The sequence below is a fragment of the Macrobrachium rosenbergii genome, chromosome 21 (genome assembly GCF_040412425.1).
Source record: "Macrobrachium rosenbergii isolate ZJJX-2024 chromosome 21, ASM4041242v1, whole genome shotgun sequence".
Lineage (NCBI taxonomy): Eukaryota > Metazoa > Arthropoda > Malacostraca > Decapoda > Palaemonidae > Macrobrachium > Macrobrachium rosenbergii.
In genome coordinates this window covers 5,624,084-5,650,707 of record NC_089761.1, presented here as the reverse complement: position 1 = coordinate 5,650,707, position 26,624 = coordinate 5,624,084, and positions in this window count along the sequence as shown.

Below are 26,624 nucleotides of genomic sequence, written 5' to 3'. Positions count from 1 at the left end.
AATCTTCACAGGTAAAGAAGAGGCTCAAATGAAACAATTATGTCTCTTTTTAATCTTTTAACTTGAACCTATATAAATTATTTACCTTTCATGGCACACAAAGACAGTATAATTTTTCTCAGTGTCGACTTATTCTTTGGCAGAAGGTGTCCTAATCAAGAAAAATAAATACCTGCCATTATTTCCGTTTGTGTGGTTTCTCTCTCTCTCTCTCTCTCTCTCTCTCTCTCTCTCTCTCTCTCTCTCTCTCTCTCTCTCTCTCTCGCATAAAAACTTTCCTGGTAAGTGAAACGGCATTCTCAGTATTATAGAAAGTGTCGGAGATATTTATTTCTTCGTAATATCAGCTTTAAAAAACGGTTTGACACAAATAATGTAAATGATGTCTGAGTGGAATTCCTATATACATCTAAAAAATATGCATTTGAATAGGTAAAATTTCTTTTCATTTCCATGAATATATAATTAGATATTAGAAGTTGTTTTTTATTGCTGAAATATAAAGAATGATTGACATAAACTAGTAAATATATTCGCAAATCACCCATAGTCCAGAGAGTTTTATAAATCTATGTGTATGTCTGAATAGTAAAACCAAGGTAAGACAAATGTTAATGTTGGTCTCTTATATAAGAACTGATATAGCGTTGATAAATCTGAATTTTTGAAACTACGTATGGTATTCCATGTCAACTAGGTGCTTGGTCATTGCTAAAAATATCATTAAGAAATGGGGTTTATATATAATCAGTAATATATTTGCAACCATTATTGTAATTGTGTTAACTGAAATTAGAATAATCACCAATGTTACTGGTGTACAATTAACAATAAATCTTGGTAAAATTTTTTATTCTGTCACGTCTCTCTTTCTCACAATAATAAATCTCAGTTCTTTTTGTGCCTAGCTAGTGGAATAGTAAGCGAGAACATAAAAAGGATCAACCTTTTTTACGATTATTTTTCTGACTGATACACAAATAATTTTTAAAAATAATATTCAATTGTGATGTAGCTGTCTTTCGCGGATTCAAAGAGAATGAGAGAAAATGACGAAAAGAAAAAAGAAGACTGTCATCCGCGATCAGTGAGTGCTTGCAGCTCTGTCAACAGTAAACCCAGATATATAGTACTTATTCTATGTTTATTTATTTGTGATGTTACTTTAATTCTAATTATATTACATATATTTTGGATGGCTAATATCACAAAATTATCATAAAAGTAAATTAGGTTCATTTGTAGCAGGACAGCAATAAAACGCTCTTTACAATGATTGTTTACATTTTCGTGTATCTGGTAGCATGCTACAGATGACTACTGTCTGAAAACCCTCCGGATTGTGGAAGTGTGAAACCTCATCTCGACTGTAATCAAAGGGTTAATGTAGCCAGTTGTTGTCTTTTACTTACGGCTTCTGTTAATTCCAGTCTGTGAAACTAGGCTTTTCTAAGCAAAATGTCTGTGCCTTCTAATAATTTTTTTATTGTTGATTTATTGTTGTAAGCATCTACATAATGTTGGAATATAGCCCCTTGGTTGCAGTGACCTTGCAATCGGTGTCATAGTGTGGTAAAGGTGCAACCTATGTAGCAATTGCTGAGGGTCTGATATTTCACTTAGGTACATTAATATTTATATACCACATTGGTCGACTCCCATATCTCTCCACGGGGGCTGGTGCTATTGCGCATTACAAGGGTGCTGACATTCTAGTTATGATTTGCATGGATGGCACCATTGGCAATTATCTGCCTCATAGGACTGACCTCATCCTTAAACTGACAATGATATGCCGTTCTATAATATAATGTAATGTTGAGGCAGACTTCGTAGTTGGGATGCTGGCATACAACACCCCAGCTGTTTCGTATGCAACTCTCAGTTAAGTTGCTGTCGTGACTGTGTAAATGAAGAATTCATCTGATGCGGCAACATGGAGAAAATCAGCTTCATCCCAATCTTTAAGAAATGAACCACAAAATCATGCACGGTCTTCTCTCTGTTGCTGAGTGATGTTGGGCTTGCTGATAACATGAAATGGCTTGATACCAGATTTTTTCAGCTCACAATATACAGCACTATAACTTCTCTTCTTTCCCCTTTTTGTTTCTAGTTCAAGCGCTAATTTACGTAAAGACTTTCTTGGTCTATCCACTGCCTCAGCTATGATGTCTTTTGACTCCTGAGAAAGGACTTCAGGCCTTCCAAGATTCTCACTCTTTTCGCGATGACAGTCACATGGATTTTTGTTCCAGTTTCTTTTAAAGTATTCATCTCTTTTAATGTATTTAGCTATCCAGGAACTTGAAATAAAGGATGCGCAGCATCCCTGGTCTCTCTGAAGGTTATAGCCTGGATTCGGTCAATCCATCTGATTTCCTCCGAGTCGTTAGCCATGGCTGTATCTAACTCCGTCACTCTGTCTGAAAATACAAGAAATGTAAAATGAAAAATAGCTTAATAGAAACTTAAAATAATGTACTTGGAGATAGGCTATAGCAGAAAACTTCATAAATTTCCATTTTGTTCGGTGGAGGGGGCTCTAATTTCAAAACACCCTTTATATATATATGTATATATATATATATATATATATATATATATATATATATATATATATATATATATATATATATATATATATATATATATATATATATATATATATATATATATATATATATATATATATATATATATATATACATACATATTGTGATTCTTTTTGGGATATAAGTTAATTACATTATCAACCTTACAACAGATGTGGTAAGAAGTTATGACCTTATTTGACCTTGTATAACAGTGGTGGGAGCGACTTGCGACCTTTGACAGCTTCTCAAGAGACTGGCAATGGGGAAATTAGGTTTGGTAGTCCTTAAGGACGTGTTCCAATAATCTTTGAGGAGTGAGTGTGGTAGCATTGTTGATGACCTAGGCTTTTTCCGTTCAACTGGGAAAGATTTGTGATTCATAGATCAGTAGCCAATTGTTTCTTGAGACGTTCAGTGTGTGTGTGTGTGTGGTGTGAGGGTCGTAAGACCGTCAGAGTGTGTTTCATTTTCACATTGGGGAATTGTTTTTAGATACATTTGTGGCACAGGTGGTGAACGAAGAAAGGGGAAATTGTTACATAAGTGTTTTCTTTACGTTGGTTGTAGTGAGGACTTAGTAGGGAACAAGCCGCTTCAATGGTGAGCAATTTCTTTTCTGATTACATTGCAAGTGACCCAGTGTTGTTGCATTTAGCGATGTACTCGTGACGTAGTTAGTTGGGCGGAGAATTCCTGCTACCTTCCCATTCTCTCTAAAACCAATTTTCTATGTATGCGGGGGTAGACAGGAGTAGTTGGATGTCGGGTGTGACTTGTGTATTTTTGCGACTGGTAGTTCGCATTGGTGATTAGGAACTAATTAGGGATTATGGAATACTTTGTTTTTTTATTATTTTGATTATTTTGAGGGAAACTTGGATTACTGTGTTGACAATTGCTTGATGGTTATTCGGTTACTGGGAATAAATATTTCTTATGCTATTGGGTAAACATTTCTTAAATTTACTCATTTTTTCTCTTTCTCTTTTTTCTCTCACGGAGAATTTCTCATTTGTCTCCATGAAGATTTTCTTTTGGATATTCTGTTAGTGTATGAAGCTGAGATCGGGTCGTGTTGTTGGGACTTGGAGTTTTATCAATCTCGACAATATCGCAGAGGGTGCTGAAGATAGGGATAAGGTGACGTTGTTACACAAATTTATAACTATCATCTCCAGGGTTCAGCCATTGATGGGTTGGATGATGGAGTTCTTCCAGTGTCCCTCAAAATTTTTATCGAGGGTGTGTCGAATTACCTGTTTGCCAAGAAAATTACGGATGGGGTTGGAGCTTTGAAAGGGTTCCTTATTTTAGATGGGGGGATATCGGGCAATGTTGTTGAAGTTGTCAATTTAGAAATTGTATAACATGGGACGATCTCAAGTTTCTGAAGTCAGCATATGGGATGGCTGAAGCCAGAGATGCAGTTCAAGACCTTAGGTCGCTCTTTAAGATTCACAAGGGACAGGATTCTTTGGTTAGATTTAGCCCCAGATGCTTCAATGCTGCGAGAGATTTTTTGATGCCACAGTAGACAGTTTTGATGAAGCAGTAGAACAGGGGCCTGATGAAGCTTTGTTTTTTTTTCAGATTTGCAAGCATATGTCGAAATGTCCTACGGTAGATAGCGCTTCCGTGAATGGGATGCTGAAGGCTTCCGGAGCTATTCCAGAGCACCAGCCACAGGGTGATTCTAGTCTCCCTTCTACAAGGTTGTGTGCCAAGACAAAGCATAGTAGGGGCTCTATTGGTTCAATGTCACAGGTCCTTTGCTTTAAATGTAATAGGCAGGGTCACACCAAAAAGTTTGTAAGGTGAGATATTGTGGTGTCTGCAAGCCTTCAGAGCATGGTTGGCGGTTTTGTCCGGTTCTCAAACAGGATGACTTTAGGAATGCGCCTCAGGGTTCTGGCATTTATAATAGAAGAGCTCCTTGAGGGTTTTTTTTCGAGAGTATCTGTGGACAGCAGAATTTTTGGAGGGCTGAACAACTGAAGGGGAAAGGATGATGGGTGTGTCCTGTCATATAGGATTTCTGGCTGAGTCCTCAGAACCAAAGCCAATTGTGAAAAGGCCTTGTGTATGGTGTCGATGTTTCAGTTTTTATCGATACCGGTGTGTCCCTTAATCTGATGAATTATGATTTATATCAGTCGATGTTTTCCAATCATTGTTTGAGGCCCAATGAAGAGACAGTGTGTGATGTTCAAGCAAATAGGCTGAGTGTTTTAGGTTAAATGGACATTTGTTTTTCCATGGGAGGTAAAGTTTTTATAGAGCCATTTTTGGTTATATGAAGGCTGCTTTGGGGAATACACTGTTATTGTGTCATCCAGGGTGCCAGCAAAACAGAATCTCAGTTCATACGGGGGTGAGCGGTATAACTGTTGGGGTACCTTGGGTTTTTGTCCCATACAAGGAAATTGATGAGATTAAAGGGGATGATGATAAGGGATTGGTTGTTGATAACGGTTTATGGGTTGATACTGAATGTGTTTCTTGGGGGGGAGAAGTCTTATAAAGGTACTTTATCAGAAGATGTGGTTTTGGGCCCAGGTATAGTTGTTCTGGTGAAAGTCCGAGTGAAAGAAGTGAAAATGGCCAGACAGGTGTTTGTGAATGATGGTAGTAAGAAGCTTAGGGGCATGGTGAGTACCGTTTCTATAAGCAATGTATCCAGTATGGGGGTTACTTGGGTAGAATTATTTAGCTGTAACGATTCAGTTCAGAGATATCAGATGGATTTTGAAGGCTGGGTTGATGAAAATAATTCACTTGCTATTGTAGGGGATAACAATGAATTTCCACAGCAGAATTACAGGTTTTTAGAGATCATTTAGCTAATGCTGATTATAAAGAGTATAAAGAAGGGGTGGAAGATGCTCTGACTGAGTTTGCAGATTTAGTCGCTCTTAAAGGGGATAAGTTGGGGTTAACTGATGTGTTAAAACACAAGGTTCATTTGGGGGATAAGGCTAAGCCTATTTTTGTCCCTTCATATAGGATTCCTTTTAAGATTAGGGAATATGTAGAGCAAGAGGTCAATAAGTGGAGAGAGGAAGGTATAATTAAGCCCAGTTCCTCACCCTTTAATTTTCCATTGTTAGCAGTGACTAAGAAGGGTGGCTCAGTATGTGTGTGCGTGTGGATTTTTGTAAGCTGAATGATAAGTCAATCCCGGACCGCTATCTGGTGTCATGTTTGCCGGATTTGTTAGTGGAAATCTGGGGTAAAAATATATATTCTTCAATTGACCTGATGCTATGGTTTTTCCAAGTTTCTCTTAGTGAAGAGAGTCACAAGTATACTGCTTTTTCTTTGCCGAAGGGACATTAAAAGTTTACATGGATGCTGTTTGGGTTGCCGTGTAGCCCTATGACATTTATGAGATTAGTAAATTCAGTTTTGCATGGATTGTTAGGGAAGTCCATTTATGTTTATATGGACAATATCTTGAGTGCCATTGATTGTGTAGAGGAACATTTAGAGGTACTTAGGGCGGTTATTAGGAGGCTTAGGTTAGCAGGTGTGAAAATTAAATTAGCCAAGTGTGATTTCTTGAAGAAGCAGATAGTATATTTGGGTCATGTTATTTCTAAGGAAGATGTCAGGGTAAAAATAGGAAGCAGATTCGTTCTTTCTTGGGCATTGGCAGGATTTTTCCATAGGTTTGTGAAAGGTTTTTCCACCCTGTTGTCTCCTTTGACTGATGTATTGAGGGATGACGTGCAGTTTGTGTGGGGTCAGGAGCAACAGTTGGCCTTTCAGAAAATTAAAGAGGCTTTAATGAGTCCCCCCGTGCTGAAGTTTCCAGATTTCGAGGGACCTTTCACGTTGGTGATAGATGCCAGTTACGATGGCATAGGAGCTTGCCTTGTGCAGAAATTTGAGGATAAATTGCATCCTATCACGTTCTACAGTAGGAAGTTTAAGACATGGGGGAGTAATGAGATGTCTATGTGCGCAACATAAGAGGAGGCGTTTGTGGTTTGTCTAGTTTGCTTCATTTTAAGATGTTATTGTTGGGCAACAAAGTTGAGGTTCTTACAAATCATAAGCCACTGTTGGATCTTTTTACTAAGCCAGATCTTTCTCCTGAGAGAGCTAGGAGGTTTTTGACAAATAGGGATTTTGGTGCCAAGCTTAGGTACATAGAAGGTAGACATAACTTTGTAGCTGATGCCCCTCGTAGAAGCTTTTATGATTTGGATATTTCTTGTGACTGTTATGTATCTGGTGGTTGCATAGACTGGGATATTAGTTTAACAGAGGCTAAACAGGATGAGGATGAAATTTTGGCAGAAGCAAAGGATTTTATTAGAGGGAAATTGGTTAGAAAGGGTTAAAGGTTGCCTTTTGCGGGTCGCGAGTTAGAGGGAATTTGTTAGGAAAATTAAGCATAAGCTGAGGAATAGTCAGGATAAAGGAGATACAAAACAGATAGTAGTCCCAAAGAGCCTAGTACATACGGTTTTGGATATTGTTCATTGTAGGTTTGATAGTCCACATTTGAGTATGGAGAAGACGTATCAAACGTATGGGGAAATTTTGGGGAAGAACATGCTCGCATCAGTGGAGAATTTTGTGGGGGATCTTTAGTCTGCAATGCATGCTAGCCAGCGAGGGTTACTTCATGTAAATTGGGTTCATTTCCTAACCCAATAGACCTTTCCAGCATGTCCATATGGACGTTTTGTCCAATTTCTGTGAGTCTAGTTATGGCCACAGACATTTGTTGGTTACTGTGGATGAATTAACTAGGTTTGTAGAGATTTTCCCTTTGAAGCATAAGACGACAGAAGAAGTTGCCATTACATTTTTTGATAGGTATATTTATCGTTATGGGGTTCCTGAGGTACTTATTACAGATAATGGGAGAAAATTTATGAATGAGATGTTAGAGTGTCTTGAGGTTATGGAAATTTGGAAAGTAAGTATTATTCCCAGTGAAGAGAAATTGTCGCCTAGTAATAAGAATATTTGACTTCTGGGCGACCAGACAAATCTCCAAAATTGACAGAAATTATTAAGAAATGGAAAAGTTACAACAGTTGTAATAAATCCATTTTTGTGAGGGAGGGCAAGGTCTAAGATTGGCTCTCAGTTTTTTTGTGGCAGGGTTTGGACGTGAAATTATCCTCTTTAATCATAACGTTTTGAGTATCTACAGTTGTAAGTTTGATAATGGAAATGTGTTCTATTGCCTTCAAATTCAATTAAAAGGTTGGCAGCCCCAGACCCTAATGGGGGAATGCTCACCAGCGACCCCCCTAGCTTTATGCCTCACTCCTACGGCACTCAGCAGTAGTACTATAGTATTCCCCATATTACAAATCATAATATCCATCTGGTCGTCCTGTGAAATTTCCTTAAAATATGCACTGATTATTCCATATAGACCAGAAGTCAATGGGTTATGCGAACGGACCATTAGGAAAGTACTTGAGGCTCTCAGAATCACTATAGGGGTAATAATGTGAATTGGGATCGGTATGTTGCACAGGTCTGACATGGCATTAATACTATGATTGTGATACTATTGCAATGTCTCCCACTGAGGCGGTGTTCGGTTATCCAGTGAGAGGAGCATTCGATTTGTTTCTATTCCGTCTCGTTGTGATGATATGGCTAGATCATTGGTCTCTAAGGCTAAGGAAAGATATGTGAGCCTTACATCCGAGAATGGAATTTATCCCTCTTTTTTTCTTCTTATAATGTAAACTTGTCTAGGAACTTGTTTAATTCCTCTTTTCTCCTTTATAAATAATCAAGATGACATTTACATACCTTACCCATTTGATAACGTTTAGGTTCCCTATATTCACTTTACCCACCCCTTCTTTCAAATCACTCCATGAAAATGTTAGCTAAATTTAAAATCTTTTACATTAAACCTTAAATAATTCCTCTATGACATACGTGTTATGTTTCAAATGCCCTTTTGATACCAAACCCACTCACTTTCCCATAGCCACACCATTTTTTTTTTTATAAAATGGTTTCCCTCATTTAAACACTTTGACGCTGAGAGCAACTTCCATCAGTTTGATCATGTCATGTTCTAAGTCACATATGTAAATTTCTTCTTCCATGTTATTTTTTAATCTATCGTCTTCAAGGCTGGTACGCTGTTAAAAATGGAGTTACATCCAAACTCATACATTTATAATCTTTTACATTAAACATTAGCTAATTCTGCTATGACATCTGTGTTATGTTTCAAATGCTCTTTTGATATCAACCCTACTCATTTTCCCATTATGTTAGAAAGATATTTCTCCAGCCTTCTCTGCAGTGCTCTTGTCATTGCCAAGTGTTCCTTTTACCTGTATCACGACCTGATAACTGAAAACAAAGCAAATGGCTATAGTTTCTTCATTCTTCCTTTTCTGGACCTTTGCCATTATGGAGTCAATCTGAAAAGGGAAATGAAAATAAATTAGATATTTTAACGGAACTGATTATTTCCATAATCTTTCTATTTATTTATATTTGTTAATCATTCAGACTCGAAAAGCCATAGCTTCTTCTTTTAACATGCTTTTTTCCCATTTTTGTATGGGGTAAGCACGATGCCTTCTTTTGAAGGACTTTTGATTTGGCTTTTGGGGTAGACCGTAGTCTCGATTGGCTGCCCTGCATGACATCGCTTAGGCCCCGGTACCGTATGGTACATGTATCATACCAGACCCAACGCCCTTTCTCCCAGCAGCGAGAAGTTGTTGCGCGGGTAGGTCGAGAGTTTGAGTTAAAAAGAAATCTTGCCTAAATAATGAAAATGAAACAGAAGATATAAGCATAGATGTGGTTAAGCATAAAGTAGGAATAATATAATCTCTGATACATTTGTGGATTTCTCTCAACCCTACTGTACAGCAGATATAACAAAATCAGGAAAGAAACTCAGAACCGACAATGAGAAATTATCAGAGACAGATTCACCCTAAAATAAATTCCTATCCATATTACTAGAAAAGAAAGCAGCACTATTTTATTAGGACCTGAATTCGTTTTAAAAAAGCAAGCAAATAAACTGGAAAACAGAACGAAGGTGATTATTTCATGGCCTTGCTTTCTACCGATATTTGTTGCTGATTCTTACATAAGAATATAAGTATATAATTCTTACATTAACCTTTAAAAACAAAGTTAAAATTAAGTTAAAATTAAGGTGCAAATACAGGCATTCAACACAATTAGACCAGCTATACATACTAAACAACACAGATATGCACACACACATACCACACCAAGCCAACTTTAGTCTCACTTCCCCAGACAAAACATTTTGCTCACCCAACATAGCACCATCAATCACATGGAAAACACAAACAGACCTATCATCAGACCACCTTCCTATTTTAATAACACTCCGAACCACACATGACACTTTCTCACATACAAGACACACCATCCCTAACTACAAGCTCGCTGCCTGGGATGAGTACTTGAAACCACTGAGGCTCATTTCCAGGAGTTAAACCACACACACATAACATCATCACAGACACTAAACAATACAACAATACAATTCAATGACATAATAAACAATGCAGACAAAAGAAACGTTCCTAAAGGCAACAGAAAACACTACAACCCAAAATTCATGCCTGACATAAACAGACTCATAACAGAACGAAACAATTTAAGAAATACACCAACCCCCACACACAAATCACAACAAATCACATACATGATTTAAACACAGAAATAAACACCAAATTAACTCAAAAACAGACAGAGAACTGGCAAACTTTTTCAAGGTACACTAGACTACAGAACCAACCCATCCAAACTACACAAAACTATCAACAGTCTCATTGATTCAAACAGTGGGAACACTCAAAGTCACGCCTCAATCACCACATCTGACAAGATCCCTTCACGCAAACAACAAGAAAACATCTTAATAAACCACTACACAAAAATCAGCCACCTATGCAAATACAAAGAAGACAGACACATCTACAGATGCAAACAACAGTTCCCATTAGATTATAAGTAATACTAGCCACAACAGAAGACACTGCTAGAATCATTAAACAACTTAAAAACTCTGCAGCCATGGGCATCGATAACATCTCAAACATTCATTTAAAACATCTAGGTCCCCATGGCACACAAACACTGACAAACATAGGCAATTATTCATACGCACACTGCATTATACCACACATTTGGAAACTGGGGAAAATAATAGCACTTCTAAAACCAAACAAAACACCTACACAAGCAGCTTCATACAGACCTATAGCTTTACGCTGCACACCATCAAAAGTAGTAGAACGCCTCATCTTACGCAAAACCACACCACACATACCACTGTCACCCACTCAACATGGCTACAGACCACACCATTCCACAACAACACTACTCACCAACCTTACACAAAAAATACAAGATGGCATTAACTCCAGACGCCCACCACAAAGAACACTGCTAATCACAATAGACATAAGTAAAACCTTTGACGCCATCTCTAGACCACTTCTCATCAACAAAGTTTACAACACCACACTACACAACAACACCAAACGCTGGCTCGCCAATTACTTAACAGACAGACAAGCATTTGTACACTACAATGGCGAGTCATCCAAAATCAGAAACTTCCCGAACGGCGCCCCACAAGGCTCCGTCCTAAGCCCAACACTTTTAACCTATTCATGCATGACATACCAACACCACCTAACAACATATACATCTTCTCATATGCAGACGATCTAACAATCATATCAATACATGCAGACAAAAACGTATGCTCCACACAAGTACAGACTTACATAACACAACTTGAAAACTGGCTCACACAAAACAGATTACAGGTAGCACCAACAAAATCCACAAGTACACAATACTCACTAGTCACAACAAAGAACATCAGTACAGACCCACAGCAACGCTGAACAACACCACAATTCCACACACACATGAAACAAAATCCTAGGAGTCACATACAACACTTCAATGTCATTTGCTCCACATGTCAGTAACATCATCAAGAAATGCAGACCTATACTAAATGCACTAAGATCACTAACAGGCACAACATTTGGACAACAAAAAAACGCTCATCACAGTATACAAACAATACATCCGCTCCATAATAAACTACGCCAGCCCAGCCTGGCACCCTGCCATATCCAACACACAACTAAACAAACTACAAATAATACAAAACACAGCTCTTAGATCATCATCCCTAGGAGGCAGTAGCTACAACACAATCCACACCAATAGAAGACTTACACGCCAAAACCAAGATTCTCACCATCAGGCAACACTTAGACATGAGAGGCACACAATTCTTGGCATCGGTCATAAACAACACAAACAGCCCATGCTATTACCTTCACGACCACCCTCCAACACACAGGCAAATAGCGAATACACCACACAGACACTATACAAATATCTTGAATTCTATACCACCACCCACAAACATCACACAAAACAAAAGCACATCCATACTCACCTCACCAGACAAGCACTTAATAACCTTCCCAACAACAAAATACTCAGCACCCCCACCCAACATAAGCAGCACAGAAACACAGCTCTCAAGATTGAGAGAGTACACCTGACTCGACTTCGCTGCGGTCATCACCAATCACTAAATACCTACAAACACCGCATAGACAACACTCAAACAGACATATATCCACTCTGCCAAGTTAGTCCCCACACAATTACACATCTCTTAGTAGATTTCCCTAACTTGGCAGCCCTTAGACAGCAACACAACATCCACATTACCACACAGTTATGGTCAGATCCAGTAAGCGTGGTGTCCTTCTTGCGCGGTGCAGGCTTCCTGGCATAACAGAGTCTGGGGAACAACAACAACAACAACAGGCATTCAAGGATATTTCATGGCTCTGCTGTAGAAAATGCCCAAAATCAGTTTAGGAAACACAAACTTGAATATGAAAAGTTAGTATGAAAAAGATTCACCCAAAAACATATTGCCATCCATATCCATGGAAGAGAAAACAGAATCATTGTATTGTGATGTAAGCCTTAACATTACAAAATACATGAATTTTGTTTTCAAACATATCACTTTGGCTACCTTAAGTATGGACAGTTTTAAGACAGGTAATGATAGGATAACAATAAAGCTTTAATTCTAAAATCTCAAGATTCTTCGTCTGGAAAAAATGAAGGGTAATCTTAAAAGAATTTAGTTGTCATTATTTGACATTCATTACCTAAAACGTATTTTTAACAAAAGTTTAACTTTTTTCCAAAGTAGATGGATTTTGCCCTCTGATAGCCAGCTCATATTTTTTCCCTAAATGCACAAAGATAAAAATTAACATTTGAGCCTTGGTTCAAAGAAAATATCTCAGGTCTTGTTGCAGGTCCTGTACTATCTGGAAACAAAGAACCTCATACTAACCTCCAGGTTAGGTAATAATGAACTTATATGTGCACTTGTGTACGTAGGAATTTGTGTACATGCTTGCGTCATAAAAACTCTTGTGATGTATAGTAATCTTGCAGGTGGATGGAATGTGACCTGGATGCCTGATATAATTCAGTAATTTTCATACAGTCACCTTTGGATTATAGATGTCAGCTACACGTGTTTGGGGCTGATCTTTCCATCTCTGTCTTGGATAGAAGCTTCTAGAACTTTTATCCATTCATAAATCCAGATTATGGGAGTGCCTGGAGGTGGCGTTCATTCGTTCATTCTTCCGTGCGTACCTAGTCAAGGGTTTCGTAGGGCAAGTGTTAAGAGCTTTGTGAAATATATTACACTGCTGTGTGAGAACCAGTGTTAGACGGACATTGGAAATTTCAGGTTCTGATTCCTTGCTGAAAGGGTGAGTGTTGAATTTAGAATTATGACTAATTTTTCCATGTGTAATTTCTAGTATTAACTCCCAGTGTTGATGTCTTTATGTCTTTTGAACATGTTTTCTGTGTGATATGAACTGAATGAATTCTGATTTTCATGGGAGATTTTGCCACCTAAAAATGGAACTGATGACGAAATAGACTTAGAAAGTTATTTGAAAATAGACTCGAATAATGTGGAATTTTTAGGGACTTGGTGGGAGACAGGAATTAATCTGCACACATTATGTTTTCTTGCAACTATTTAGCATTGCTTTTGGGGTTGTGGCTTAATGGGATTTATTATCTAGCATGCATAATTTCATTTCACATGACTTGTTGTTAGCCTTGCACATAATAAACTTTATTTTTTTGTAACCTAGGTTTTGAGTTACATACCTAAGAAATAAGAACAGAGTTCAGAGAGAGAGAGAGAGAGAGAGAGAGAGAGAGAGAGAGAGAGAGAGAGAGAGAGAGGCGAGATGTCTGACGGGAAAGGATGGTAGGTTTGCATGGGAAAGAGAGAGAGAAGTCTTCAAGGCCATAGCTACCAAGGTGGCAAGGTAAGTGTTCCCCCCATCCTAGGTGTTTGGGAGGGGAGGGGGATAACAGTGGTGGCAGTGGGGTAACACTGTTTTCATAGTGTTTGGATCCATGCAGAAGAATGGTGTATGAATGGTGATAGTGATTGGGGTTATAGGTATATGGACACACAGTACAAATGGTACTTCATCTTGTGTTTCTAGGCATAGTGAGGAGAGGTTGGGGCAGTTGGTACTTCTGTTGCTTAGAGGGGAATCATTAAATTTGCATTTTTTATCGTGGAGGTAACTCTGGTGACTCAACGTGACTGAGAAATCAGTCTGTCTAAGTGAGTGCTTGAGTGCAGTGCGGTTTATCGAGTAGTTCCGAGTGCGATATTCCTGCTTTTTTTATTTTATTTTATTTTTTATTTTTTATTTTTTATTTTTTTTGCTTTTTTAAGTCAAAGTAAGTTAGTGATTTTGCGAATATCTGGAGTTGTAGAGATATGAGAGCAGGGAAAAATTCAGCTTTTCCTTTTAGTTTTTTCATTTCAGTTGGTTTAAGATTTTATTTGCTCTCTTTTGTCTTTCATTTTTCTCCTATTGAATCATTGGGGGTGGGTCTAGAAACATGGTATTTTTTGTATAGGGTATGTGACAAGGGTCATACTGTGTTGGGAAGGAGATGTATGTCATAGGTGGTGATTATATTCAGGGTTTCTCTCTTTGCATAGCAACTCAGTCTTCTGTGATTTTCTTCATAGCCAAATGATTTTCAATAATTTCAATAAAAATCTCGGCAGGTTGTCTTAAAACCCCATTCACCAAACCCACAAAAGGCTGAATTGGCAAAGTGAACATCATGACCCTATGAAGCAATGTCTTATCGTCTGTCCCTGGTTACCATATTCTGACTGCCAAATTTTTCTCTCTGATGATACCTAAAATATCCTTCACCCCACGATGAAAATGACCTGATCTTAAAAGCATGTACTCTACGGAAGTGAATCACCCCTCTTATATGTGCTCCACTAACCCCAGTAGCTGCGTGCAAGGTCATCTGATATTCAAGGTTACTCACAAGACCCTGAGAAAAAGAAAAAAGAATAAAGGAAGAAAAATCTCCCAAGGAAAATTCACCACTCGATATCACCAATGCTTTTGTCTCCATGCAACAAATGATGAGTCATTAGTTCGTTCTACTGCTTCATTAGAACTTGGTTTATAAGCGGTTATTTGACACTTAATTATTTCATAAAATTCACATATTTTCTTTAAAAGATCACTGGTAAATTCAGCAGCATTATCAGAAAGAAGAACTTATGGACATGAATGTCTTGTGACAATTCTAGGGGTAGTTTACAGTTTACTGGGGCAATTGCGCAACAGCCAAATCCCTCCGCAAAGTAAGTAGTTCAACCTCGACCTGAACACGCGACCCCACGCGACCCAACCGGATTCATTCTATCACAGAATTCAAACTGTTAACATGATGTCTTCGCATCTGTCTCACATTCAATTTGCTGCTGCAAATCTGGTCACTATTCGGTTTACCGGAATAACCACGCAACAACCAGGGTACGTGTGTTTTTTATATAATATAAGGGGGGTATGGTAGGATTCTCTTGGTTAAGATAATAAATCGTTGATAACTAGAGGTTAGGGGTAAATTTTGTTCCCTGTAAGCCCTGTGGCTAGCTCACACAGTGCAAAATTACCGCTTGCCAGAACATACGTGCTTGCCAAGAATCTTTCAAAATTTGGATCGGGCATGAAGCGTCATTCTGCCACGCCAAAACTGAAATCAGAAATGTGCAAAAAATGACCGCTAAAATTTTGTGATGAATATTAGTTTTCGTCTTGTCGCCATTTTTGTTGAGTGTCCCTCAGCCAATTTTCTTGTCAGAGCTTACTGCCATCTAGTGGTAGGTTCTGACTAGAAAACTGGCCAAAGATAGGGTTGCTCCGGTAAACTGTAGCTGCTCCTAATTCTAGATTTAAGAGCTTCTGCTACTGTAGCTACATATCTAGTTAGATAGTCTAAGAAAAACTAACATTTGTTTATTTCCTCTAACAGTTCTTGGAAATAGACCTAAAAAGTCTGTAGTTACTATTTGAAATGGATTTAATTCTGACGGATATTTTTCAAGTGGAGCTTTAAGATTTACATTACCTTTATGTTGATTACAAACTATACAGTTTTGTACAACGTTTTTGGCATCTTCCCTACAATTTGGCCAAAAAAAAAATTCTGGTTATGATTCTGGTTGTCTTTTTAATTCCTGGATGTCCTGCTAACTTATATAAGTGTGTTAGTTCTAAAACTTCTCTAATTAGTGTTTTTGGGATGTTTAGTCGAGAGCAACCATTCTTCTCTGTTGGGTTTTTATACAATAATCCATTCATTAATTGACAATCAGGTTTTAAGGATTCATCTAGTATTAACTGTCCAAATATTTATCTGATTTCTGCATTTTTTCCTTGTTGTATTTTTACTCTTTCTAGATCTAAATCTACTACTTGACAACTAAAACGAAAGGTATCAGTTGTAATACATTTTTCTGTTTCTTCTTGAGATCTGGATAATGCATCTGCCAAGGTGTTAAATTTCGCTGGAATATATCTAAATTCCCGGGCAAATTCTAATACAATAATGAACCATATATTGAAGTTCACTTGTTGGTAAAGGCCTCTTTTTAAATGAGTCACAAATGGGTTTGTGATCAGTCAGTGCATTAACCTCATGCCCTAAAAGTATGTGTCTAAGTTTCTTTAAACCCCAATATAAAGCTAAACACTCTTTTTCTGTGGTACTATAGTTTCTTTCTGCTGGGTTTAAAACTCTACTGTCATAATATACTGCCCTCATTCTAGTTTTGCCCTTTTGTAACAATACAGCTCCTAGCCCTGTACTTGAGGCATCACAAGCTAAATAAAAGTCTTTGGAAAAATCTGGGTAGACTAAAGCAAGGTTCCTGGTCATTTTGTTCTTTAGTGTTTGAAAGGCTGTTTCTTGTTCATCCTTCCATTCATAATTAACATCCTTTTTGGTTAGTTCTGCCAAAGGTTTGGTTATAGTAGCAAAACTCTTTTTAAAAGGTCTATAATCCTACCATACCTAGGAACCTTCTTTATTTTACCTGCCTGCATGTGCAGTCCATCTTCACTAATTTCATCAGGAATTGAAATTTCTTTAATTTTATTTTTAGTCCTGCAATTCTTAATCTCTCTAGGACCATTTCTAATGTTCTAGGGCGACTTTCTAAGTCATTGCTATAAATTATAACATCGCCCAATTATACTGCAACATTTTCTATATCTCCGAGAATTTGTAACATGAATCTGACAAATGTTAATGGGGCTGATGTGAGTCCAAATGACATTACTTCAAACAGTAAATGTTGTTTATGTGTTGAAGGCTGTGAATTGTTTCGATTCTTCATCTAGAGGTACTTGTTAATATCCACTAAGCAAATCTATGGATGAAAATATTTTGGCCCCTCCTAATTGAGCTAACATATCTTGAATTACCGGCATCGGCATTCTATCAGGAACTCTGTTGGAATTTAACTTCCTGTAGTCTATTACAAGTCTCCAACTACCATCCTTCTTTGGAACAAGTGACAATGGGGAATTATATGGCGATTTAGAAGGAATTACTACTCCATCTGTTTCCAGTTCCTCTATCAAATTGTCAACTATGGGTCTCTGACTTATTGGTAATCTGTAATTAGGAATAAAAATGGCTTGGCTCCATCATCTAACAAAATTCTATGTTGTAGAACATTTGTTCCTCCTAGTTTATCTCCTTCTATAGCTATTACATTTCTGTGTTTCTCTAACACTTGCATTAAGTTGTGCCTATTTTCTGTAAAATCTGTTTTATTTATTTCTGGATTCATTTGAGAGTTTTGGCCATTTATAGAGAGAAATGCTTTTTCTTCTATTGTTAGCAAAGAATTGTTAATAGGAATCCCTATGCAAAAGACAATGCCTGCGTATAGTGTTAGTCTATTATCTAAATAGTTTTGGACATAAACTTCGCAGTTGTCACCATTCATTTGGATTAGTGAATTATCTATTCTTGATTCAATAGAATATACATCCTCTTTTGATCTCAAATATATTTTTGTTAAACATTTTGGATACAAAGTTACTGCTCTGTTGAGTATAAATTGTACTTTATTGTCATCAGCTGTACTAACACAACATATTTATTTTTCTGAAAAATAGCAAAGTTCTGCATCCACAGTGGTTTCTTCTGTTACTTTTGTTATGCTACATATATCTGGTGTATTTATTTTATCTAAAAACAATACTTCATTTAGTATTTTCCCTTCACTTTCACACCTCATTACCACATTGTTATAGTTATAGGTATAGGCGCCTTGATTTTCGTTAGATTCAGTGTTTTGGTCATCACAGTTATTTATATCTGAGTAATTATTTATATCTGAGCATATATCATCTGTATGTGCACATCTCAACAATTCTGTATTCTGTAATTGTGGGAATTCCTCTTTTTTATCTGTTTCTATTTTATCTTACTTGTTCTGGTTACTTATCTACTTTTCCTGTGTCTGTCTCTCTTGTAGAAACTGTCTCAGAGAAATTGATCAGATTTGGGTGAAGCTTTTCTTTGTCAAGCGTAAAACATACGCTCTTTTGATTATCCTGTTTCAGGCTAATCTTTCCTTCACTACAATCTAATATTATTTCACATCTCATTAAATTAAATGAGAACATTACTTGTGCGGGAAAAAATCTGTCTTCTAAAACTAAAAAACTTTCAATAAATTTATGATAAAATATTTATTTCTAGGTTCACATTTGCCAGACTTTTAATCTGCTTCCCTGCTATTCCTTTTATTACTCTACTTTGACCCTGAATCTGAGTTTCTGCAGTTCCTAAATATTTGGTTAAAGTTATTTTATTAATTATATTTACAGTATTGCCTGTATCAATGAGTACACTACATGTCTTTCCATTTATTGGAATCTTTACAATAGGCAGATCCTTTCTGTCTGTTTCTTCTTCTTTCATGGAGAATACTACTTCTTTGTTATGTAAATAGGAAAATCCAGATGAATCTTCATTTCCCATTGTAACTGTTTCTCCTTTTTCTCTTTCATCACCTTAAAGGGATTTACGTTTCTCGGTAAAATGGTTAATTGTCACTGACTGGATGATTTATTTATATTTGGGCGACTATCACTTATCTCTATAGCCTGTCTATTTGCTTCCTTATTATTGAACCAACAGTTTTTAGTTAAATGGCCGATCTTTTTGCAAACTGTACAGATTCTAGACTTTCTGCATTCATTAGTGGAATGATTGGTACACCTGCAGTTTTCACAGGTTATTCATGGTCTAGCTTCTTGAGCTGAATTATTCTCTGGTTTTGAATAATATTATTTGTGTTTGAATATTGACCATTATGGTATCTTATGGGTGAATCGAGGAATTGTCCATTCCTCGATTGATTCTGTCTTCCCTTCTGGTTTGGATTAAGTTTTTTTCTAGTATTTTGTGCATATTTCCTTTGAAAAGAAGTTTGCCTATTCCCTACTTTTCTGGAATTATCATTATACTTGGTATTTATTTTATATGAATCATGGGTATTTCTGCTTTTCCTTTCATTTTGTGTTTCTGTTACCCCTACAAATTCCTTAGAAAAATCTGTCTCTTTCTTTTGGATTTCTTGCCTCATTGATACTAAAGCTGTGAGGTTATTACTTTTAGGATCAATTTTAACTTTCTTGAAAGCTTTCTTTTCTTTTTCTCTGAGTTCGTTACAGATCGTTCCAAATGACAAGTAATTCAAAACATGCCTTCAACTAACTAAATCATTTTCATCACCAAAATCTTTCTTATTTCCTATGGTGATGTTTGTTTTCCTTAAGTCTTCTATCACTTTGTGTGTCAATTCTTCAACATCTGTGTGAAGATTTGCTATGGATTCTCCATCATAATGTTGAGTAAGGAATTTATTAATATTATATAATGTATCACTTTTACTTATTGGTTCCCAGATTGATAAACAAATGCATTTAAATTCAGTGCATGTGGTTATTGTGTTGGATTTAACTGAATTCAAAGTTCTATGTGCATCACCGCTTTCTGAACTAACAAGAAGCAAGGTTTCGTTACTTTTAGCTCTTTCACTTGTTATTCCCCCTGTATATATGTGACTGTCTGCATCAGTTAGCCACTGGTTCACAGAATATGATTCTAGCCTATTTTTGTCAGGATTTTAACTTTTAACTCTTCCACAGAATCGTGTGGCTTGCGTAATGATCATTGCTTATGCCATTTTTCTAAATTGAAACGTGTTGGTATTATTAGTATTATTATTATTATTACTATTGCTATTTGTGTTATTAGTGTTAGTATTTTCTTGAGTTAATGATATTCATGAACTTGGCACTGGAACTTGACTATGTTTAACTTTTGTTGGTCTTAAATTGTAATGTCTATTTCTAATGGCATTCAACAATGCGTCAAACGAATCCTGCATATTTACAGCAGTATTCTAAAAATCTTAAAAAAAACTTATACACAAATACAAGATAATATTTTCAAAAAGTATTTCATCAAAAGAATGTTATTAAGGATTCTGGTCTATCAAACATCAAAAAATATAACAAGATAAAAATTTTTGAGAGAGAATTATAAAAGTTTTATACTTTCTGAGAGAGAGAACATAAAAAAAATGTTCATACATTTATAGAGAGAGAGAATAAGATAACTTACCAATCATGACTTACTTATTTGTGTTGTTGTTCTGTTTAAGTGCTGCTTGTTACTACTGTTTCTCTGGAACTTTTTCACCTTTCCTTTCACAACCAACACTGTAGTTCACTGTAGGCACGTCACATCCTGTGTGTCTTGACTAAAACTGTCCTTTTCTTGCCGCGCCGACCATCAGGGATTCGTCTTCTTCTTGGATTTCACCAGTAATGTTGATGTTTAACTGGAATGTTTGTCGCACATGTGAAATGCACTCATCTGTTTGAACAGATTGTGTATAGAAATCAGTTTTGTGAGTGTGTGTCAATGGCTCTAACAGGACTGTTTTGTCGCACATGTGAAATGCACTCATCCATTTTAACAGTGTGTATGAAATCTGTTTGGGTGTGTTTTGATAGTTACCAACACATAGGCGTTGTTGTTGTTGTTTCACTGGTATGTTTGTGTTGTTCTATTGTTATAACTTCAGGGAATAATATTTCTTAGTTGCAGGTTTTCTAAGCAGTAATGTTTTTGCCAGTGTTATGATTCACTTCGTCATCTGTTATTCCCTTTGTTCTGCTTTGGTTGTTGATGTTTACAGCAGGAATGTTTCCGTCGCCTGTTTTTTTTTTTTAAATTCTTGAGTGAGCATTAGTTCTGCTTGTCAATTCGTTATGGAATTCTTGTATGTGTACATTGCACCTTTTTATGTCTTCCTCGAATCCAATACGGCTGTCACCAATGCAATGATGTTGTCACCACTTGATGTGATGATGTTCTTTTCTTTATTTATTGTTATAGTTCATTTCTAGCTTTGTTTGTTATTAGTTGCAGCAATGTTTGAGTCCCAGGAGACTTAGGAAGACACTGCAGATTTCTTACTTCATTATCACACTAGTAAAAATAACACTGTGCATATACAAATTAAATATATATACAAGCTAAGTAGTATGAATACAAATCGAAGTATGAGCCTTGGTTTCTTCTCAATGCACAACTGGTGAGGCTCACAACTTCACTCCTCTGCTTCACTAACTTCTATCTTTTCTATCTCCTCTCTCTCCCTTCAAACTTGCTTTTTGGAGGTTCTTGAAAGGAAAATGCCATCCCATCAACAGGCGGGCAATAGCTTCTGTCCTGCCCTTGTAGATGTCCTAAGTGGTCAGAGATTATCTAACGATGTCCCTTTTGGTGCGATTGAATGACTTAATCCCCTCTTTCGTAGAGGGGACTAATGACGTCACTGGAAGTATTTAGGTTCCGGCAAATTTTGAAAGGTAAGCTCACAGGTAAGATGGGTAAACATTCTTGTTTTGATTGCCTTAGATTATACTGGCAGCCATGTTTTGGCTTTATAATCATGACACAGAAAGTGTTGTTACTCCTCCTGCTTCGTTATGCTCTCTCTCTCTCTCTCTCTCTCTCTCTCTCTCTCTCTCTCTCTCTCTCTCTCTCTCTCTTTATTATTCATTCTCTTTCTTTCTTCTCTTCTATCCATCACTGGTTCTCTCTCATTTCTTTTTCTCCCTTTTTTTACATAATTTTATGCTATTTATATATGTATATGTATATATATATATATATATATATATATATATATATATATATATATATATATATATATATATATATATATATATATATATATATATATATATATATATATATATATATATATATATATGTATATATATATATATATATATATATATATATATATATATATATATATATATATATATATATATATATATAATATATATATATATATATATATATATATATATATATTGTGCTAATGTAAAATCATTTTATCAGCCAGTCTCTCTTGAAGTGTTCCATAAGATTCGTATCAAACTCTCTGTAGGGCTGTAGCCTTCTCAGATTTATTTATTTGCTAACTGTAGTTATATTTTTTATGACACATAGCATGTGCCTTGACTGCTGAACTGCCAGCCTGTTCATGTTAATTTTTAGTTACAAATCTGTATATTAATTAATTTAATCTAGCCAACTGGTTTGAAAGGCAACCTTCCCATTTTCTTTGACTAGATGTAATTTCAAGGTAAATCATAACATTAACTAGATTTATTGCTTATGTTCTGAGATCTAGGTGTTGGCCCCTAAGGGAAAATTACATTCAAAATTCAATTTAACACTTCTGAACTGGACTCAGAACTGGACTCAGAACACACACACACACAGACAAACACACACACACACATATATATATATATATATATATATATATATATATATATATATATATATATATATATATATATATATATATATATATATATATATATATATATATATATATATATATATATATATATATATATATATATATATATATATATATATATATATATATATATATATATATATATATATATATATATATATGTATATATATATATATATATATATATATATATATATATATATATATATATATGTGTGTGTGTGTGTATGTATGTATGTATGTATATGTGTGTGTGTGTGTTTGTTTAGGGAAATTAATAACAATTCTATCAGCTCCTACAAAGGGAAGCATGTTTGAATCAACCTTAAAGAGTATTGACTTATGGTTAGACCACTACTTATGGTCATCACCAATGGAGAGCAAGATCCTCTTCACACCCCCATTATAAGGTCTCTCAACTCTCTTATGGACTACTTGAGTTCGATTTTTAAGCTCAACGAAATTATGTAGCACAAAGTCTAATTGATTGCTCCTCCATAAATAATAAACTAGTTTTTCAAGACAGGCAAGCTTACATGCAACACTAAACTATGGCTTATCTTTAAGACGAAACTTGAGGATTTTGAAAGGAATTCTCCTCTTGACAATATCACTTAGATGATCCTTAAAACACTCGCCATTTGGTCCAACTGAGCTCAGTAAGATTAAGGTGAATACCATCCCCAATTGGCCTGGAATCTCAGATAAACCTTTCTTGAAAAGACATTAGGAACAACCTGATTCATCTCAGCATTTAACTTCAATTATAATTAGATGAGCCCACTGGGGAATCTACTTCACGTGATACAATCACTGTAACATCTATAAATACAAGGTCAAGGTGGCTCCAGATTGGTGTGTGAGGTCATTTATTAACTGCTCATAGCCAGAAATAGTGGAAAAATCTAAAGCAGCAACATCATGATTATCTATGGTAGTAGTTGAGCTCAAGGATTCAGTCTGAAAAGCACTGTAATCTCCAAAAATTTAACAAGCCTTGGAGTCAGCTTCCTAAAATGCTGACATTTTGGTAAGCATGCAGCCATAAATTGAGTCACCCATATCTGGGTTCCTATAGCTGGCAGACTTTAAACACCTTTGTTTCATGACATCCTCATTCATACAGTGCTTGAGTTAAATGGGCTTCTTAATTCATGTAATCAACAGTTCTGAAACATGTCACAAATCAGACACAGGAGTCTCAGAACATAAGAGGATATCAAAACTGACAATAGCAGCATTTGTATTCCTATATAATCCTTGGACATTGCCGTACAAAATAGACTCCCATTTCCAGTTCTGTGAAAGAAGCAACAACATATAAAGCAAACATAAAAGAATATTTGAAAACTTATAAGAAACAATATATGCATGTAAATCAATATTCAAAGTGTATGCCAATAAAAAAGACAAAAGTTTTGCCAGATTTAAACTGGTCAGCTGGGAAGAGCTGGCACGTCCAGCAAATACAAAGGCATCCCCAGATTTTCCACAAACTAAAGGAAGGACACTAGTGATAGTTTTGAAAATGAAGTCTGGGAAAAGATGAAGAAAAAGAAAATTATAAGTATAATGTATAAGACAACCTCTTGCTAAACCACCATACACCCTTAGGTCTGTTATTAAGCCTACCTACACATTGTTTAAAAAATAAGAGGAAGAGGGAACAGAAACAAAATGGTTGTTGAGTGCACCCTCTAGCAAGGGAACTCCAGTCCAAAACAATGGAAGTTTCCAGTACAAGGGCTAAGGCACCATTCTTCACAATTTTTTTTTAAGTTATTTTCTTTATGTTTTTGTCAATAAAGGTTTAGTTTTGTACCTAGTATCTCATTCCAGTAGACCTTAGAATTTAGCTAGGGCATGGAATAACTTATGATGTCGGCTCACGCTATCATACAATATCTCGGGAAAAGCGAGATACCAGCCTGTTCTTAAAACGGAAACTTAAATAAAGTATAGACCTCAGAATCGGCCTATTACATATATATATATAAATTTATATATATACAAATATACATATATACATATATATATATATATATATATATATATATATATATATATATATATATATATATATGTGTGTGTGTGTGTGTGTGTGTGTGTGTGTGTGTGTGTGTGTGTGTGTGTGTTTGTGTGTGTGTAGAATATACTGGTCACTTTTTACCACATAAATATGTATTTGTAATAGCCACAATGCCCTCTTAACTTCTCGAATTCTTCGCGATTTTCTGGATACACTTGTCACTACAAAGCCTTAAGATCCAAGTGCAAAAATACTGTACAAAGAAATTATGATGTCCAGTAGCAGGAAACAAACCTGGGTTCCATAATCACAACTAGGTCACATTGCCGACCTGACCACGAGAAGGATAAAAGTCTATTGCCTCTTGTACATACATAAACTTGTTGTTTTCAGATATATATATATGAGAGCTGGAATAGACCCATCCTCACCATCATAGCCAAGTGGACAACCGTTTGGATTGCATTTTAGGCTGAAATATAAATATGTAGAATCTACTGGTCACTTTTTACCAGATACATACGTAATTGTAACAGCCACAATGCCCTCTTAACTTCTCGAATTCTTCGCACTTTTTTGGATATGCTTGTCACTACACGCCTTAAGATCCAAGTGCAAGAAACATGAAGAAATTATGATGTCCGGTAGTGGGAAACGAACCCAAATTACGTAATCACAACTAGGTCACGTTGCTGACCTCACCCCGAAAAGGATAAATGTCTATTGCCTCTCATGCACACATATACCTGTCGTTTTCAGTTATTTGTATTAGAGCTGGAATACACCCATCCTTACCATCGTAGGTAAGTGGACAATCGTTTTCATTGCTTTTTAGGCTGAAATATAAATACGCAGAATCTATTGGTCACTTTTTACCAGATACATATGTAATAATAATAGCCACAATGCCCTCTTAACTTCCCGAATTCTTCATGCTTTTTTGTATATGCTTGTCACTACAAAGCCTTAAGACCCGTCTGCAAGAAATATGAAGAAATTACGATGTCAAGTAGCAAAAACAAGCCCAGGTTCCATAATCACAACTAGGTCACATTGCTGACCTGACCATGAGAAAGATAAAAATCTGTTGACTCTCGTACATACATATACCTGTCATTTTCAGGTATATATATTAGAGTTGGAATAGACCCATCCTCTCCACCGTAGCTAAGTGGACAATCGTTTTCATTGCTTTTTAGGGTGAAATATATACATATGTAGAATCTACTGGTCACTTTTTACCAGATGCATATGTAAATGTAATAGCCACAATGCCCTCTTAACTTGTTGAATTCTTCGCACTTTTTTGGATACGCTTATCACTAAAAAACTTAAGAAACCAAGTGCTAGAAATATCAAGAAATTATGACGTCCAGTAGTGGGAAATAAACCCGGGTTCCATAATCACAACTAGCTCACATTTCCTGCTACCGGACATTATAATTTCTTCATATTTCTTGCACTTGAGATCCTAAGGCTTTGTAGTGACAAGCATATCCAAAAAAGCACAAAAAATTGGAGAAGTTAAGAGGGCATTAATAATATTATAATTGCACACACACACACACACACACACACACACACACACACACATATATATATATATATATATATATATATATATATATATATATATATATATATATAT